General features: G+C 36.0%; 1 pseudogene; it reads left to right on the top strand.

Annotated features, from left to right (window-relative positions):
* Window positions 1-787: 787 nt before the first annotated feature.
* Window positions 788-11,447, top strand: LOC141552993 (ELL-associated factor 1 pseudogene; annotated as a pseudogene).
* The last annotated feature ends 4,672 nt before the right edge of the window (window positions 11,448-16,119 follow it).

The raw sequence follows: 16,119 nt of genomic DNA, 5'->3' as shown, positions 1-16,119 counted from the left end.
GTTCATATTATTTGGCTATTTATCTGTCAGGGACTGGTTTCTATTCTTTATAAGTTTTCTATATATTTGAGGAGTAAGAAATTTATCTGAGAGATTGCCCATGAAAGTTCTTCCCCAATTTTCTTCTTTCCTTCTAATCTTGGCTACATTGCTTTTATTTGTCAAAAACTTTTAATGTAATCAAAAGTATCCTTTTATATATGAAATGCTATCTTTTGTTTTTTTCACATATTATTCTTTAATCCTCTTCATGATTCTGATAGGTAATATGTTCCATCTTCTAATTATCTTGTGATATCTCTCTTTTTATCTCATATCTCTTTTGACCATATCTTGGTACAAGATAATTGAGGCAAGTGACCTTGCACAGCCCTCGCTTATTTAAATCCAATTTATTTGCATGTCATGGCATTATCTCCCTAACATTATCATCCACTTTGAGAATGAATACATGAATTAAGATATTGGTCCATGATCAATTTCTGCCCTTTAAGATTAATATATTTGAAAAATAGTGGGGTATAAGGTATGTTCAGGGTGAGGTTTGTCAAACCCTTGGGCTGCTTTCACCTTTGGTGTCTACATGATTCACCCAACTCTAACCTATAACTCAAAGAAGCTGTGGCATGTGTAGCAGCTACATCCTGGGAAATCATTTCTACACATTAATAAATCAGATTGAGGGTAACTGAGGGCTTCTAAACCTTTTAGTGAGTTAGGGAGATATCCAAACCAAGCATGTGAAAATGTCCCCTTGGCTATATGAGAATGATTTGTTCTAACAGCAATGAAGGTTAATGAAGAAGGCAACGTAGATCACTCAAAGCTTAGTTTTGAGAGCAAAAATGTCAAGGTCATCCACTGCACTTTGAGCCATCACCAGTTATATTGACTTTGTCTTGCTACTGGATGAATCTAACTGAAAACTTGTACATCTCATGACCTTCTCATCCTCAACATTGTCTTCTGTTTACTTGTAGAAGGGAGAGACAGATTATGGCCAGAGTCCTAACAGAAAACTTCTTGTGGGCCCAGTTGAGGGGAATTCAGAGTAAAAGGCTCTGATCCCTTTATGACCACCATAAATATTACTTTTAAAAATGCTTGAGAAACATAGTTCTGAGTAATTTAACAATTTTATTAAAAGACCAGGAGATCATTAATAAAAGGATAGTAATTTGGTTGTCTCTCTTAGATCTTTTTTTCCTTTTTTAAAAAAAATAGTATTTTATTTTTCCCCAGTTTACATGTAAAAACAATTTTGAAAATTCTTTTTTTTTAAACTTTGAGTTCTAAATTCTCTCACTTTCCTCCCTACCCCAATGAAAAGATAAGCTATTCAATATATATGTGTATGATTTTAGTTACTAAAAAAACCCAAAAGTGTTATTGAAGTTATTTTCATTAGTGTAACAGTGTAACTTCCTAATAATTTTCTCTTTACACCCCTTAGAAGACTGATATGAAAGAAATAAGTACAGGCAAGCAAAACAAATGCACCCATTGGTCATTTCTCAAAATGTATTGTTTCTCTATTGAGCATTACTGATGATGAACTTTACTAACAATACTCTGAAATCATAGTGGTGTATTACATTATAGAGATCTTGATCATTTGTTTTACTTCCGGAATCTTCCCTTTGATTAGGTTCAAATATGGCAAATTAGAGTGGGGTATAAAATCTCATTGTTAACAAAATTGGTATTTCTTTTTCTTTTCAGGTTTTTCAACTTCACAAATGGGACTGATTGTATTTCATAAGTCATTTTGATTTAATAAGCATGTACTGAAAACTTATTTGTTCAAATGCTGAGTTATGGAAAGAAAGAAAAAGAGAAGAAGCAGAGCATAGGTGGAAAGACTTCTGAATTTGAAATCAAAAGACATAATTTCAAATCTAAGTTCTGCTACTTGCTACTTGTGTGAGCTAGAACATATGGCTTTATCTTTTAGAGATTTAACTTATTTTCCTGAAAAATAAATACTCATGTGTAGTCAAAGTTGGACTTTTTCTTTCCTTTTCTTTCAATTGTGATGATTTAATAGAATGGTAATAACCTATATATTTAGATAGTGGGAGCAAAAACTAACCAACCAAATAAACAAAAAACAACCATGAAGTAGACAGTAGGATTGGTAATTGATAGCTACTGGAAGTAGGAAGAGAATGAAAATATAAGAATCCTGAGAGGTTTAAAATATTTTCTGAAAGAAAATCAGAAATGAAGAGACCGTTTATTTTTCATATACCCAACACAATTGAAACAGAATAAGACTAAACAAATATAAGAACTAAGGGCAGCAGCAACAACAACATAATAACAGAGAGATCACTAAGAAATTTCTTTTTAAATGAGACAGGGGTGAAAGTGTATAGTCAAATAAAAGTGATGATGGAGAAATAGATGTGCTAGTTGGGGATATCCCAAAACATGTACTAAACCACACAACACCCTGCCTACAGAAGAATCAATGTTTTTTTTTTCCAAGACTAAATTACAGAATAAGAAGGTGCATAAAAGAACTATGGAAGGAAGGTGACAGAAAGGAACATATGATGTGTCCAATGTGTCCAACAATAAAGAGAAAATAAGTCTTACAGTATCTTTAGGGGGCACTATAGAAGAATGATTGAAGAGGCAAAAAGAGAGAGAATGAAAAGGGAGTGAAAATATGGATAAATCTTGTTTCAGTGTGAAGGGAGGTACCATTGATGAATGCTCCCATGAGGAAGAGAGATATTCTATAAACAAATATCAAAAATTTATAAGGAGTATAATCTATAAAGTGTTGATAGAGAAAAACTATCCAAATGTAGGAAAAGTGTCACCAGAACTCTTAGGGACGACTGAGACTCAAAAGATGGGGAAACGCTGACCTAGGCAGGAGATTTCAAGGCTAAAGGGCAAAATGACCATAGGGAAGACAAAAGTGAATGATGAACTATCTAAGCAGGGACAAAGGAAAATTTTTACCATGAGGCAATATCACTTTCAGAAACTGATACTTCTGTGAATGAGGCACACCAGAAAAAATGGGGTTGGAGTATTTATAGGGTAATAAAATAGGAATTGTATAGACAGAGGAAGCCAAATTAAATACTTAGAAGCTTTAATTCCATAAGGAATATAGAATCTAAAGAAAGACTGAATAAACATAATATGAATGAATCAAAAAATAAAAGTCTAGATTAGACATAGAATAGATAATAACAAAGGAAGAAGAGAAAAATATTTTTTAAATTAAAAAGACATAGAAAATAAATTGCTAAAAATGAAGGAAAATCTAAAGTAAGGAAAGGAAGGAGTAATTTAATTGTTTGAAGGAGGATTTTACTTGATTAAAAGGAGATTTTATTTAAGTGAGAGGAGAAAGGATGAAGAATGCAAAAATTAAATAAAAACAAGCAAGAAAAAGTAACTAATAAGTTAAACAACACTCCCAAACTAAAGAAATAGGATGGAAGGGAGCAAAAGGGTGAAGGAAGAAAGTTAATGGGAATAAGATTGCCTTAGAAAAGATTAAACTAAAATAATCAGACATTATACTGTATTTGTAGAAAAGAGAAAAAAATTAGACTTAAAAAAACCCCACCTTGATATTACAGATACGTGGTGGAAAATATATACTAATCATAAATTTAAATGTGAAGAGTTTAAACCATCCAAAAATGATTGTTTAAGAAAACAAAACTTTACAACCTATCAATTATAAGAAACAAAGGCAGACTCTAAATAAAAATGAGGGCACAGGAAAAAATTTGCTATGAATAAGGTGAATGCGAAAAAAAGAATTGACACAGTATTAGATAAAAAAATATTTAAAATGTAAAAAAGGGAGAGAAGAAGAGTGGAACAAAGTGAGAGAAGGAGAGGCAAAGATACTTTTATATTGTATGGGAGAAGGATAGAGGCTAATAAACATCTTAAAGTTTATTCTCTTTTCCCTCACTTCATTACAAAAATTCTGTCAGTCTTTCTTCTCTCCCTGTCCTCCCAAATCTTTTTATCATGAAGCTGACATAAATCAGATATGAATGAGATGTTGTGTTGTAAATTTTAAAATATAGTTCACTTATAAATTTCTTGGCCAACTTCCTAATCCTATTTTGCCTTACTCAAGTCACAACTAAAGTGTTATATTCATTTCTGAGCAGACCATTATTATGTTTAGATGTGTCAACTACATTTTTGGAAGATCAGTGACCAGCTAGAATTCCTGCAGAAGAAAGTCATCAAGAATGGGAGTAGCCATTCCATCAAAGAAACTGGATAGAAGAAAATAGGGATATTTAGCACTGAAGAAGAGAAGACTTAATGGAGATGTGAAAATTTTCTTCAACTATTTGAAAATCTATCTCCTGAATGATTTGTTCTGATTGGCCCAAAAGAGTAAGAGGCAGAAGTCAAAAAGAAGCCAATTTAAGTTTATTGTCATGGGGAAAATTTTCTAACAATTAGAATTTCATTCTCCCTCATTGGGGGTTTCTTGTCTAGTCCGGTAGAAATATCTTATCCAAAAGAAGATTATGTTGGATTTTATCAAATGCTTTGCTAAAATCTAGGTAATTGCTATTTATACAATCTCCCAATTGATACTATCCAATAAGGCTATGAAATTAGAGTGGTATAACCTGTTTTTAACAAATTTGGGCTCTTGATGAATCACTATTTTTTTCATTTTTGCAAATGAAATATAAAATGCCTTCTAGAATTTTGTCAAGTACCAACTATAAGCTCACTGGCCTATCAGTTAAATCATTTGAAAACTTTTTTCTTTGCCTCATTTTGAAAATCAGAATAGTTGCATAATTGCACTTCTCTAATAACATAGGGTCTTAATAAAAATTCAGCTAGGTTTTCTTATATTGCTTTTATATGTTCAATCACCCTGGCCCAGACGAACTATATGCTAGGGTACTAAATAAAAAAAGGAAAATACCACCATCAAAGATGTTTGAAAGATCCTGGAGAAGAGAAAGACCCTATGTTATTAGAGAAGTGCAATTATGCAACTATTCTGATTTTCAAAATGAGGCAAAGAAAAAAGAGGGGGGAGAGTTACGATCTCTGCCATTTCTGTGAAAAGGCTTTTACCCCAGTGTGGATGTTCTGTCTTGGCAGCAAGCCAGGAGAAGCAGAGAGGGTGTAAACACCGGAGGTGAAGATTAAAACCCCAGAAAGCTAGTGTCTCTCGGAACCAGCCACCCCCAAACCCCACCTGGGCTGACTCAGCACATTCTCAGAGCCTCAGAGTGCAGACTCGGGGAAGCCATCACTTTCCTGTTAGTGGCTCTCTGCTGCCCTACCCCCAGTCTGTAGAGGAAGCCCATTAACACCATCCAGCCCCATCCCCCGCAAAACAGACCAATTGTTTCTCTTGTCAGTTTGTTTTATTTGATTCCTATTCTGACAAAATGAACAAAAAATTCAAAAGGGCTCTAACCATTGACAGCTTCTGTATGGAGAGAGAGCAGACTTCAAATACTGAGGAGACTAAAAACAGACTATCCCCAGAGGAATCCCCTAAGGGGGATATGAGCTGCTCCTCAATACAAAAGAATCTCATAGAGGAAATCAAAAAGGATCTCACAAGAGAGCTAGAAGAGAAATTGGAAAAGGAAAGGGAAGCTTGGAAAGAGTCTGGAGAAGTTATCCAGAGTGGATAAAGAGATCAAATCATTGAAAAATAAAATTAGTGAATTAGAAAAGGCAAACAACTCCAAGGAAAACACGATTAGTGAATTGGAAAAGATAAACAACTCCAAGGAAAACAGAATTAGTGAGCTGGAAAAGGTAAACAGCTCCAAGGAAAACAGGATTAATGAGCTGTTTAAAGAAATAAGCGCTCTAAAAAATAAAATGGAAAAAAATTTCCAGAGAAGAAAAAAACTCACTAAAAAACACAAATGGACAATTACAAAAAGATATAAAAAAAGTGAGTGAAGAAAATACATCACTGAAAATTAGACTTGAACAAGTAGAAATGAATGACTCAAGGAGAAACCAAGAGGTAGTCAAGCAAAACCAGAGAAAGGAAATAATTGAAAAGAATGTTAAGTACCTTATTGGAAAGACAACAGACCTGGAAAATGGATTCAGGAGAGACAATTTGAGAATAATCGGACTCCCTGAAAAATGTGAGGAAAAAAAGAGCTTGGACACTATTTTCGAGGAAATTATCAAAGAGAACTGCCCAGACGTTTTGGAAACAGAGAGTAAAATAGACATTTTTTCTATGAAAAAACCAACAAAATAGACAAACCCTTAGTAAACCTGATTAAAAAAAGGAAAGAGAAAAAGCAAATTGTTAGTCTTGAAAATGAAAAGGGAGAACTCATTAAAACAATAGTTAGGAGCTACTTTGCTCAACTTTATGCCGATAAATTAGATAACTTAAATGAAATGGAAGAATACCTTCAAAAATATAGCTTGCCCAGATTAACAGAGGAAGAAGTAAGTAGTCTAAATAGTCCAATATCAGAAAAAGAAATAGAACAAGCTATTAACCAACTTCCTAAGAAAAAGTCCCCAGGTCCAGATGGATTTACATTTGAATTCTACCAAACATTTAAAGAACAACTAACTCCAATGCTATGTAAACTATTTGAAAAAATAGGGATTGAAGGAGTCCTACCAAATTCCTTCTATGACACAGACATGGTACTGACACCTAAACCAGGTAGATCGAAAACTGAGAAAGAAAACTATAGACCAATTTCCTTAATGAATATTGATGCTAAAATCTTAAATAAGATATTAGCAAATAGACTTCAGAAAATCATCCCCAGGTTAATACACTATGACCAAGTGGGATTTATACCAGGAATGCAGGGCTGGTTTAATATTAGGAAAACTATTAGTATAATTGACCATATTAATAATCAAATTAATAAAAACCATATGATCATCTCAATAGATGCAGAAAAAGCATTTGATAAAATCCAACATCCATTCCTACTAAAAACGCTTGAGAGTATAGGAATAAATGGACTATTCCTTAAAATAATAAGGAGCATATTTTTAAAACCTTCAGTAAACATCATATGTAATGGCAATAAACTAGAACCTTTCCCTGTAAGATGAAGAGTGAAACAAGGTTGCCCACTATCACCATTACTATTCAATATAGTACTAGAAACTCTAGCCTCGGAGTTTCAAGGAAATTAGAGTAGGAAATGAGGAAATCAAATTATCACTTTTCGCAGATGACATGATGGTATACTTAGAGAACCCCAAAGACTCTGCTAAAAAGCTATTAGAAATAATTCAGAATTTTAGCAAAGTTTCAGGATACAAAATAAATCCACATAAATCCTCAGCATTTTTATACATTACCAACACAATCCAACAGCAAGAGATACAAAGAGAAATTCCATTCAAAATAACTGTTGATAGTATAAAATATTTGGGAATATATCTACCCAAGGAAAGCCAGGAATTATATGAGCAAAATTACAAAACACTTGCCACAAAAAATAAAGTCAGATTTAAATAATTGAAAAGGCATTGAGTGCTCTTGGATAGGCTGAGCAAATATAATTAAGATGACAATACTCCCTAAACCAATCTATTTATTTAGTGCTATACCAATCAGACTTCCAAGAAACTATTTTAATAACCTAGAAAAAATAACAACAGAATTCATATGGAACAACAAAAGGCTGAGAATTTCAAGGGAAGTAATGAAAAAAAAATTAAGTGAAGGTGGTCTAGCTGTACCTGATCTAGAATAAATATATTATATAAAAATATATTATAAAGCAACAGTCACCAAAACCATTTGGTCTTGGCTAAGAAATAGACTAGTTGATCAGTGGCATAGGTTAGGTTCACAGGGCAAGATAGTGAATAAAAATAGCAATGTAGTGTTTGACAAACCCAAAGATCCCAAATTTTGGGATAAGAATTCATTATTTGACAAAAACTGCTGGGAAAACTGGAAATTAGTATGGCAGAAACTAGGCATGGACCCACATTTAACACCACATACTAAGATTAGATCAAAATGGGTCCAAGATTTAGGCATAAAGAACGAAATCATAAATAAATTGGAGGAACATGGGATGGTTTACCTCTCAGACTTGTGGAGGAGGAAGGAGTTTGTGTCCAAGGGAGAACTAGAGACCATTATTGATCACAAAATAGAAAATTTTGATTACACCAAATTAAAAAGTTTCTGCACAAACAAAACTAATGCAAACAAGATTAGAAGGGAAGTATGAAATTGGGGAAACATTTTTACAGTTAAAGGTTCTGATAAAGGCCTCATCTCCAAAATATACAGAGAATTGACTTTAATTTATAAGAAATCAAGCCATTCTCCAATTGATAAATGGTCAAAAGATATGAACAGACAATTTTCAGATGATGAAATTAAAACTATTTCCACTCATATGAAAGAGTGTTCCAAATCACTATTGATCAGAGAAATGCAAATTAAGACAACTCTGAGATATCATTACATATCTGTCAGATTGGCTAAGATGACAGGAACAAATAACGATGAATGTTGGAGGGGCTATGGGAAAACTGGGACACTGATGCATTGTGGGTGGAGTTGTGAAAAAATCCAACCATTCTGGAGAGCAATCTGGAATTATGCCCCAAAAGTTATCAAAATGTGCATATCCTTTGACCCAGCCATACTACTACTGGGCTTATATCCCAAGGAAATACTAAAGAAGGGAAATGGACCTATATGTGCCAAAATGTTTGTGGCAGCCCTTTTCATAGTGGCTAGAAGCTGGAAGATGAATGGATGTCCATCAATTGGAGAATGGTTGGGTAAATTATGGTATATGAATGTTATGGAATATTATTGTTCTGTAAGAAATGACTAACAGGAGGAATACAGAGAGGCTTGGAGAGACTTACATCAACTGATGCTAAGTGAAACGAGCAGAACCAGAAGATCATTATACACTTTAACAATTATACTGTAGGGTGATGTATTCTGATGGAAGTGGATATCTTCAACATAGAGAAGAGCTAATCCATTTCCAATTGATCAGTGATGGACAGAATCAGCTACATCCAGAAAAGGAACACTGGGAAATGAGTGTAAAATGTTATTTTTACCTTCTGAATCCAATTCTTCCTGTGCAACAAGAAATTCGGTTCTACACACATATATTGTATCTAGAATATATTATAATATATTTAACATGTATAAGCCTGCCTGCCATCTGGGGGAGGGGATTGGGGGAGGAAGGGAAAAAATCTGAATAGAAGTAAGTGCAAGGGATAATGTTGTAAAACATTACCCATGCATATGTACTGTCAAAAAAAAGTTATAATTATAAAATAAAATAAAACAAACAAACAAACAAAATAATATCATCCGGCTGCCCGAGCTTTAGGTTTACAATTGCCTTCCTTTCCACGCTCCTATACTCCCTCCACAGAAGAATCCTCTTGGTTTGAGATCCAATGAAATCTGGCAAATGGATGTGACCCATTATAAATCTTTTGGCCATCTGTCTTTTATCCACGTGGTGGTAGATACCTTTTCAGGATTCACTTTAGCAGTGCCAACAGCAAAAGAGACAGCCTGAGTGGTCACTGAATTCCTTATCCAAGCATTTGCAATTATGGGTGTGCCACAAAAAATAAAAACAGATAATGGACCTGCATATACTTCTAAACATTTTGCACACTTTTGTGCACAGTATAAGATTTTACACACCACTGGCATATCTTTTAATCCTCAAGGTCAGGCAATAGTAGAGAGAAGAAATAGAGACATTAAGACACTCCTCCAAAAACAAAAGATAGGGGGAGCCACAGGTAACCCTAGAGAACATCTAAATTTAGTTCTCTATACCGTTAATTTTCTAATTTTTGACAAAGATGCACTGGCTCCAGCAGACAGGTTTTATAACCCACCAGAAGGGAAGTGTCCAGTACAAGCAGCAACACTGTCTTTAGATAATCGCCAGGTGATGTGGAGAGACCCAGAAAGTGGTGAATGGAAGGGACCAGATAGGTTAACTGCTTGGGGGAGAGGGTTTGCTTGTACTTCTTCAGATAGAGAAGGAATCAGATGGGTGCCAATGAGTCGTATTTGCCTTGTCCATCAGAGAGAGACAGAAAAAGAGAAAGACCTCCAAACAAAAGAGAAAATCTAAGAAACATCTGACACTGAAAGAGCATGGCTAATAAGAAGACTGTTAAAGAATTTAAAAACCAGCAGGAATCATTGGATTTCCTAACACAAGATGAGACTAATGGACAATTATTTGTTACATCACTTCTAGCATGTGTTATGTTACTGTGTTACTATGTGTTTATGTAATTTATGTAATTATGTGTAATACCTTCCATATAGATGGATTTATATTTCAATGACCACCCTATGCTCTAAATCAAAAGAAATGGGGAGATGTTAGGATTACAAGGTGCTAACTCAGGTTATCTAAACAATTCTCTAGCTCAGAATTCACACCAGGAGTTTACATATTTAAAGGAATTTTCACCTTTAAAAGGAGCAAGTTCACAAGCCCCTGAGTTCTCACATGCCCATTCTCTGGGAGGGTAAAAGAAGATAACATTGGGCCTGGAGAAGCTGGAGGAGATTCAGAGCCAGGATTCAGGAAGAAGAAGAAGCTGGCTGGAGAAGAAAACCAAGAAACCTGCTTACAGAGAAGGATTACAACTGAGAGAGGATCAGAACTTTTCAGAGCACTACTATACTGAGAAGCACTGAGGAAGCTGCCCCAGGAGCTGCACTAGGCAGTGACTAGAGCGCTCCGGGAGAGCTTTGAAAAGAGGCCCAAGTCCTCCTTCCACATGATCCGCTATGATTTCAAACTGGCATCCATAGACCCATGGGGGAAGGTGAGTTCCAGGTGGGCCGGGGGGACGAGGTCACCATCATGGTGCCTCACTTCCCCGGAGCTGCAGCCCCAATGACTGTTTTCAAAGGAAACAAAAGACCCTATGAGAGAGACTGTATTCTCCTCATTAATCGGGATACTGGGGAATGTATGTTGGAAAAACTCAGCAGCAGCGTTCAGGTCAAGAAGATCAGAACTGAGGGAGCCAGCAAAATCCAGGTGCGAATAGAACCGCCCCCTGCACAGGCACCACCGACTCCCATACCATTCAGAGACCCAGAGAAGACACCGGTTGGACCAAAAGCCTGTCCTGTGAAAGACCATCCTTCCCGTGAACCCCACTTAGAGGACATTAAGAGAGAGCTGAGAGCCGAGATGAAGCAGATGAGGAGCCTCAGTGACTGCAGCTCCTCCAACTCTGAGAGCTCCAGCAGTGAAGACAAGGAGCCCGCCGCCAGAGCCTCATCCTCCCAGCATCCTCCTCTGCAGTCCCGTCACAGAAACCCTGTGGTGAATAGCAGCAGTGGGCTTCCCGAGAATAACCGGCTGATGAACACATTGAAAGACGATTTACAACTGAGTGACCCCGGCAGTGACAGCGATGTCTAGCATTGGGACTTCCTGCATCTATCTTTGGTAGAACATCTGGAAATCTGGAAGACACAAGCAGAAACCCACCCCCAAGGAGAGCATTTGGCCATTAGTGAGCCCTGAGTTGTCACTGAACCTGAGCAGAGTGCACTTGTATATATTATGTGAATACAGTTTTACCTAAACATCTGGGTAGCATAAAAACAAAACAAAACAAAACAAACAAACAAACAAAACTTCCCAGATCTGTTAGAACTACAAGGCAAAGTAAAAATAGAAACCACCCACTCTATCACACTGTCTCCTTGATGAAGGACTGCTGTGGGTGCCTCTTTTGTAGCAAAAACTGATATTTCCAAGGGTTTTTGAGTGACTCTTTCAACCACATTGGATAAAGCCAGTTCAACTTCTCTCAAAGCCTTTTGTGCTTCTTTTGTAAGCTGGCGTGGTGAATTTAAAGCACTGTCTCCCCTTAAAATGTCATATAGAGGTTGCATTTGATTGGTAGTTAAGCCTAACACTGGATGCATCTATTGGATATCTTTTTTTAATTTTTGGAAATCATTTAAGGTGTCCAACTTTTCTGTTCTTAAAGAAAGTTTTTGTACTGTGAGTATCTTAGGATATACTTCATATCCTAAATATTGAAAAGGAGCATGTCTGAATTTTTTCCTTAGCTATATGCAGTTTGTAGTACTTTAGCATTTCCATGGTCTTTTGTAGACATGCTTCTAACATTTGTTCCTCAGGTGCACATCCCAAAATATCATCCATATAATGTAACAATATTACTTTTGGAAATGCTTTTCTTACTGGAGCAAGAGCAGCAGCAACATACATTTGGCACATAGTAGGGCTGTTTTTCATTCCCTATGGCAAAACTGTCCATTCATATCTTTTATAAGGCTCAGGCAAATTAACACTAGGCATTGAAAAAGCAAATCTTTTCATATCCCCTCCTTATCTAGAGGGATAGAATAGAAACAATCCTTAATGTCTATAACCCAAAGAGGCCATTCTCTTGGCAACTGAGTAGGAGATGGAAGTCCAGGCTGAAGAGTTCCCATAGTTTCCAGTTGTTCATTTACTCTTCTTAGATCAGTCAACATCCTCCATTTTCCAGATTTCTTTTTCACCACAAATACTGGGGAATTTCAAGGACTTAGAGAAGGCTGCAAGTGTCCTTGGTTAAGTTGTTCTTGTACTATGTCTAAAAAGGCCTGAATTTTATCACTTCTTAAGGACCACTGTTGTACCCACACTGGTGAATCAGTCTTCCACTGAATAGGAACTAGTGAGTGCAGGTAGGCCTTCAACAGCAGCCCTGCCTAAAAAGCCAAAGTGCTTATTTGTAATCCTATCTGCTGTAAAATGTCTCTTCCCCACATATTAAAGGCGTAGCACTAACTTCAGCTGCCCCAGACATATAGGTGTCTGCCTTAATCTTTGGCCAGTGACTGGGCCAGTTGGCACTTCTAATAATTGTATGATCTGCACCTGTGTCTACCCATCCTTCTAATGGTATTCCATTTATATAAATAGTAAGCATAGGTCAGTCAGCTATCACAGCTGCTGTCCAATATATTGCTGGATTTTGTTCATTGGAGTCAGAATCTGGGCGACTGTCACCAGATTGCTTATTAGGGGTATGTAACAATAAGCCTGATGCTACTACTTCTCCTGGTTGATAAATCACATGTTGTCTACCTGTGTTAGTGACTGGGGTATTAGCTATATGTTCTCCAGTTTCTCACATCAGTGTATGGATGAGCACTGTTTTGTAAGCACTCTCAGAAGGCCTGGAGGCAAAGGATACATAGGCTGAACAGAAACAGATTTCACTTCTCCAGGCTGCCATCATGCCCCACTTGGGGGGCTGAAGCTGGGCCCCACTTCTCATTTCCCTGGGTCAATCTACATTCAGAGGCCCAGTGGAAGCCCTTGTGACATTTTGGACATGGAGTTTTAGGTCTTCTCTCACCCTGTCTTCTCACTTTATCTCCATATCTACATTGAGCTCTTAGATGTCCAAGTTTTCCACATTGGAAACATAGACGAATTTCTCTAGAAGTCCCTTGCCAGGAGGGAACCTGTCTTTCCATGTTCATAATAGTCTGGGTGTAAAAAGCATTTGTTCTTACTGTAGCACAGCGTCTTATGATCTCCTCTAAAGAAGCATTTTTATCTAGTCCTCATAAAATTCTCTTGCAAATCTCATTGGCATTTTCCTCAGCCAGATGTCTGGTCATTATTTCTGTAGCTGCATTTTCTCCAGTAGTTTTTTTGACAGCAGTTTGCAGACGTCCCACAAAATCCCCAAAAGTTTCATTGGGATCTTGCTCTATTTTAGTGAAATCCTCCCCCCAATCTTTCTGTGCAGGGAGAGAACCCCAAGCTTTTATTGCAGCCTTAGCAATTTGCTCATACACTGTCATGGTATAATTAATCTGTTCTGAATTCTCTCCATACTGACCTTCACCAGCTAATTGCTCAAAAGTGAAATGTGTGTTAATTCCTGTTTCCAAATTGCATCTGACTTGGTTCTTACATAATTCATGAAACTCCGCAAGCCACATCAGATTTTGTCCACATTCTAAACATGTCCTTGCTATGGATTTCCAATCATTCGGGGTTAGGACTTCATAAGACAAACCATCTAGTAACATTTTAACATAAGCTGATGTAGCCCCATAAAGGGTACAACCTTTTTTCAAATCTTTAATTTTATTCAAATGTAAAGGTGTAGATCTTCTCCTTTTTTGATCTAAAGAGTCAATATTTTCAATCACAGGATATGCATGTATAAAATCACTTATATCCTGTCCTTCTCTCTTAGCCTTAATCAATGCTTTTTCTAATCTCATCATAGGCTGCTTAACAGGTGATTCTATTTGTATTTCTGCTTCTTCCCCTCCTCCTTCTTGCTCCACCCCTGAAAGGTTAATTGAGGGAGGAGATGGGAAATGTTCCTGTGGCTCAGAATTGTACTTAACTTCATTGTTATCTGATTCATCCTTTTCACCTAGTTTAGTTGACACCTCCCCATTTTGCTCCTTCTTTTCCTTTAGAATAACAATTTTTAAAGCCACTTGGATTAAATTGTAGGTATGAAGTATATCTTTGGAAATTGAGTTTGGTTTGGAATTGTAGTGTTCACCTAATTGCTCTCCTACTAATTTCCACTCAACTGGATCCAATTCTTTTTCCAGAGAAAAAGTTTTTAAAAGTTCAGTAATCTCCTCCAAAATTATAATCAATCCTTGGTTTTTCATAACCTTGATAATGCTCTCTAAACATTTTTTTTTAACAGAAGGCATTTGCCTTCACTGAAATTCTACTTTAGCTCTTTAACAAAGTTTCCTTGCTACTCATGCTTCTGGGTCAGAGAGACTTTTCCACTGAGATCTGGATCAGAGGCTTTTCCACTGGAATCAGGATCTTATCAGTCTGAAGGTCCCTGTTTGGGTACCAAATTGTAAAGGTCCGGACGTCTGCCATCTCAATTCAATCTCCCAGCCAGACTCAGACTCAATAATATGCAAGAGAAATATTAGATAAACATCAAAGATTAATTGAAAGGGATTAAATATGGATGAGCTGTTAATGTTTTATATGTGGAAATGTAAACCATATGTCTAACAATGTCATTAGAAATTGGGTAGTTCAAAAGAAAGATTGTGGTAGAGCTAAGTATAATGTGATTCACAAAGGCAAAGCAATATAGAAAAAGGTAAAAAGTATCTTAAACAAATGAGGTGCAAGAGGAAGAATTGACACAGAAGAATTAGATGTGGGAGTAGGGATAGCAGTTTTGGACCCCTATTTTCATAAGGAATAGATTAAAGAGGTAACAATGTGTATATATCTGGAAGGGAATAAAATTTAAAAAGGAATAAGAGGGAGAGGAAGTAATATAAAAAGGGGTATAGAAGGATGTGCAAATTAATGGAAATGGAATAAAAAGTGAGGGAAATGGTAGTGAGAGATGACAAGGGAGGGACTTTTGGACGGGGAGTGAGTTAAGTGATAGCAAGGGAAGGTAGTGGGTAGAAATAATGCAAAGGAATCAGCAGTAATAGAAAATAAGAGATACTACACATGATAATAATGATCAAGAGTAGAATTTATTAAGAAAAAAAGAAGGGTAGTAATTACTGATTTCAGACAAGCTAAAGTTAAAGCTAAAATAGATTTAATCAAAAGAGAAAAATAGTGAAGCTATTATATGTCAGCCACCTTAATCAGTATTGTTTTAGATTACTTAAAATGATTAGACAGCATAAAGTTGTAATAGTTCTATGATGTAAGAAATGATGAGTTGGTTAATTTAGAAAAATGCAAAAAGCTTATGAAGGATGATGTTATCCACCTTCAAAGAAAGAGAGGGCAAACAAATGTAGTACCCTTTACAAAGATGTTTATAAATATCTATGTGTGTATGTATACACATATGCACATATATACATGATTATAATATCTATGTATATGTATATAAATATATCTCTGCTTAATTATAGCCTTTTAAAGGGAGATAACAGGGAGGAAAGAGGGGAATAATAAAGTAAAAAGTATACAGCAGAAAAAAGAAGAAAATCTACAAGAAAGCAAAGAAAACATGGACAACTCTGAGCATCATGTATATTTATTTGTTATATATTTATTATAATATATAGAATTTATTATATAGTAT

Source organism: Sminthopsis crassicaudata, chromosome 2, assembly GCF_048593235.1.
Source record: "Sminthopsis crassicaudata isolate SCR6 chromosome 2, ASM4859323v1, whole genome shotgun sequence".
In the NCBI taxonomy this organism is placed as follows: domain Eukaryota; kingdom Metazoa; phylum Chordata; class Mammalia; order Dasyuromorphia; family Dasyuridae; genus Sminthopsis; species Sminthopsis crassicaudata.
This window is presented reverse-complemented; position numbering and strand designations above follow the sequence as displayed.